At 40.6% G+C, this 4,556-nt stretch overlaps 1 non-coding gene across 1 annotated transcript; it reads left to right on the top strand.

Annotated features, from left to right (window-relative positions):
* On the top strand, positions 1 to 108 carry LOC133237909 (U6 spliceosomal RNA). Its single transcript, XR_009733416.1, has one exon. It is a non-coding gene; the product is annotated as a U6 spliceosomal RNA (small nuclear RNA).
* Positions 109 to 4,556: the final 4,448 nt, after the last annotated feature.

The following is a 4,556-nucleotide window of genomic DNA, read 5'->3' on the forward strand; positions in this document are numbered from 1 at the left end:
GTGCTTACTTTGGTAGCACAAATACTAAAACTTAAATAATTCAGAGGAGGTTGGTATGTTTCCTTTGCAAGGATGATCTAAAGGATTCATGAAGTGTGATGGTCTTTCATAGCACAGGAAGATTTGGGAGGCAGAAGTTCCTAGATCACTGAGAATGAATACCAGCTGAGATTGTACAGAAATTAAAATGGACAACATAAGAGTGTAGCTCAGAACAAAGCAATAAGCTGAAAAAAAGAGAAAGCTTTCAAAGAAGTCATATGTCTAAATTTTTATAGATTGAAAACCAAAAAGGTAGCAGATCTTCACTGAACTTGACTCACATGAAGCAGGCATTACACATGTTTTATTTAATGAGGACTTAATTATTAATACAAAATGAAAGAAAATGAGTCAGAAAATTGTTCTAATTAAATTCATAGCTTGAACATGTCAGAAGAAATCCCTGCAACTCCTCATTCTTCCCTGAGTGAAGATTTAATTACCATTATGAAATGTCACTCGCACACAAGAAGGCTCACATGCAATTTCTGGATGGGAACAAAAAGGCTGAGTAAATAGCAAACAGTTGATAGTATTCCACCAAGACAAATAAATGCAGAATACTGACAGAGCTAGACAGGATGGGTGTGATGCTCTTAAAAGCAAAGCATAATGAGGATTTTGTGGTGTGATATTTACTGAGCAAAATTTCTAAGGTTAGTAGCAATAATTTGAATATGGATGGAAAATGAACTATGAAACAAATGATCACTATCTAGGATGGAGAATTCAATCTATCATTATTGATTAATAGGTAATTAAGTGACACAAAGTATCATACAAGAAATTTTAAAATGGTGTAACCATCAAAGGCAATTGGATCAGATTGCGGCAGGGACAAAAGTTGTGTTAAACAACTGAAGTGTATTGTACACATTGTTAAAACAGAAGGCAAAACCAAGAAGGTTGAAATAAGTATTTCATTGATTTTACACCTGCTGCAAAGAGGACATTAAAAAAAGTTAATTGAAGAACTGAAAACCTTCAGACTCAGTATTAATTTAAAAGATGAAGGAAGGCAGCCTAGCACAATGCCACTGACGTGGCTGGTTAAGAAAAAGGTGCACAAGTTCGACTTGTCTGAAATATACGGAACCATTCTTTGCGCCCAACTGAATTACAACCATGAATTTGTTACTAGGCGATGTGGCCTCAGCTGTGCCAACTGCAATCACATTTTGAGGGAACAATTCAGAGATTAGGTATGATAATCTCTGGACCAGTGTAAAGATGGCATATTTTGAAGAAATACATATCACTTTGATCTGCAACCACTCTCTGATAACATGGTTGGGAAATGTTGTGAAAGCAATTAGATTTAATTTAGATATGATACAAGATGCTTTGGAAGAGTTAGGCAGAATAGCAGAAGATGCTCAGATGGGGTGAATCACAGTCTTGGGCAGATCAAGAAATAAATAATGAATTGGTACTCTAATCGCTATTTACTATGAACAGATGTTTGCAGAAGTTTATAAGAAACCTAAAGGGATCTATGTTTAGCCATCAAGTTTTAAAAGGATTCAAAATATTTTAAAAACTTTTAGAGAAAAATTTTCTAGGCCAAAATTATATGAGAAATATGCAATAAAATGATATTGCATTAAATATAAGGAAATTAAAACAGGGAAAGAAAAACATTTAAAGTCGCTCAGTCGTGTACGACTCTACAACTCCATGGACTATAGACCACAAGGCTCCTTTGTCCTTGAATTCTCCAGGCAAGAATACTGGAGTGGGTAGCCATTCCCTTCTCTAGGTGATCTTCCTGATTCAGGGATGGAACCCAGGTCTCCTGTGTTGCAGGCAGATTCTTTACTGTCTGAGCCACCAGGGAAGGCCAGTAATCATTGTGAGAGACAGGATATACCAAATAATTTTGAAACTAATTTCCAGAGATACTATTTGCTGAGCATTATAGATCAGGCATAGTCACAAATGAAGATAGATGTGAAAAATCAAGAAATACAAATTATTAAAATGTCAAAATATTTTTGTATTTTTAGTAAAACCTGAACATTGATAAATTTTAGTAGAACTTTAGTATGGATATAGGTCTTTGCTTTAAAAAGTGGTGGAAATCTTAAGTAAATTTGGTAACTTTCTTTTTTGCTGATGACATATGAATATCATATCTGTATGTGACAGCCACTAATAGGCCACTTTGCCATAAAGATTATTTTCAACTGAAGGCAATGAAGAAGCTGCACATGTAGAAACAGCTTCTTGCCCCCACCTCCTATCTACCTAAAAGTAGGGCATAAACTTCCCTTTGTGAAGGTGATCCCTTTCTCCCTCCCTGTATCTGGAGAACAACCCTTACCACTGAAAATAGAAAGTTAGTGCTGAGATAGGGCTGCACACACAAACTTGACCAAAGTGACTCCTGGCTTGGACTCCACAGTTACTTTCCCACAATTTCCATGGTCTGCCCCCCGCCCCTGCTCCCTCTCAAGCCCAAGATCCTTTTCCTCTGCCTTGTCAGTTCTCCACAATTTATCACCCTTTGTTAAAATAGAAGCACCTCCACCCTCCACTCCCCACCTCTAGATTAATTCCTTCCTTGGGTCTTCACTTCTTTACTATGAAGACCTCTGTGCATGTAAAAATGAAAACATTAATGTCAAATAAAGTTTGTCTTGGGACTTTCCTGGTGGCCCAGTGGTTAAGACTCTGCACTCGGGTTTGATCCCCGGCCAGGGAACTAGACCCCACATGCCACATAAAGGTCCTGAGTGCCACAACGAAGACTGAAGATTCTGCATACTGCAACTAGGCCCCAAGTAAATAAATGTAAAAATAAATAAATATCGAATCACTGTGTGCCTTTTCTGTGTTAATCTGTCTTCTCTTGGTTGAATTCGCAGGTCCCAGGCACAGAATCTAGGAGGGGCTAGCAAAGGTTTCCTTCCCTTACCCCCTTGCACCATTGCCATTCTTTCAATGTTTGTGTCAGCTGTTAAGCTGTTGGATCTGTTGTATCTCTTGTATTTCAGCGCCAAATTGACTCTTTGCTATTTGGCTTTGTGATGCTGGAGCTGGAACACTTCAAACCACCTCTCTGCTTTTCCAGCGGGCTCCATGTCGGTCTGTGCCATTGCGGGTTGTCGGAGGGAGACAGGGAGGCTGGAGGAGAAGAAAAGGACTTGCTCTGCCTGTTCCCCCTCTACCTACGAGAGTCGTTCCAGGTTTCCTCACCCCACCCGGCACGCTGCCCCCCAGCGGAAGCTGCCTGGCAGTTTTCCACCACTTACAGCAGCAGCCCCATGACACCCCATTCCTGATCAGCCAGCCCAGCCTTCTGGAGCTCCTTCCTCTGGTATATCCATCCTAGGACCCTCGAAGCCCTCCTTTAAGTTTCTAAATTTTAATAATCCCACCTCTTCCTTTTGTTCCCTCAAGCCCTACGAGTAGCAGCTGTTTCCCATACTTGCTGCTTAAATGATACCTTAGAGTTCTCTGAAAACATTAAAAAATTTTTTTAAATTAAAATTGTGGTTAAACATATGCACATAAAATTTGCCATATTAACCATTTAAAAATGTACAATTTAGTAATGTTAAGTACATCCATATTGTCCCATGAACCAATCTCCCAAACTCTTTCATTTTGTAAAACTGAATCTTTGTGTTCATTAAACAATAACTCCCTACTCCTTCCCTGCCCTCCCACCCACTCCCACTCTCTTGGCAATGAACATTTGACTTTCCATCTCTGTGAATTTGGCTACTTTGCATGGATGCTCAGTCGCTCAGTCATGTCCGACTCTTTGTGACCCCATGGACTGTAGCCCGCCAGGCACCTCTGCCTATGAGATTCTCCAGGCAAGAATACTGGACTGGGTTGCTATTTCCTCCTGCAGGGGATCTTTCCAACACAGGGACCAAACTCTCATCTGCTCCATTTCCCACAGTTCAGTTCAGTTCAGTCACTCAGTCGTGTCCAACTCTTTGCGACCCCATGAATCACAGCACGCCAGGCCTCCCTGTCCATCACCAACTCCCGGAGTTCACTCAAACTCATGTCCATCAAGTTGGTGATGTCATCCAGCCATCTCATCCTCTGTCGTCCCCTTCTCCTCTTGCCCCCTATCCCTCCCAGCATCAGAGTCCTTTCCAATGAGTCAACTCTTCACGTGAGGTGGCCAAAGTACTGGAGTTTCAGCTTTAGCATCATTCCTTCCAAAGAACACCCAGGGCTGATCTCCTCCAGAATGGACTGGTTGGATCTCCTTGCAGTCCAAGGGACTCTCAAGAGTCTTCTACAACACCACAGTTCAAAAGCATCAATTCTTCCGTGTGCAGCTTTCTTCACAGTCCAACTCTCACATCCATACATGACCACTGGAAAAACCATAGTCTTGACTAAACGGACCTTTGTTGGCAAAGTTATTGACAGGCAAATGCTTTACCAGAATTTGACTACTTTAGATACTTTGTATAAAAGGAATCAGAGTGATTTTCCTTTGTTATTGGCTTATTTTAGCGTAATGTCCTCAAGTTTCATCCATGTCG

This window comes from Bos javanicus, chromosome 24 (genome assembly GCF_032452875.1).
Source record: "Bos javanicus breed banteng chromosome 24, ARS-OSU_banteng_1.0, whole genome shotgun sequence".
NCBI classification, from domain to species: Eukaryota; Metazoa; Chordata; class Mammalia; order Artiodactyla; family Bovidae; genus Bos; species Bos javanicus.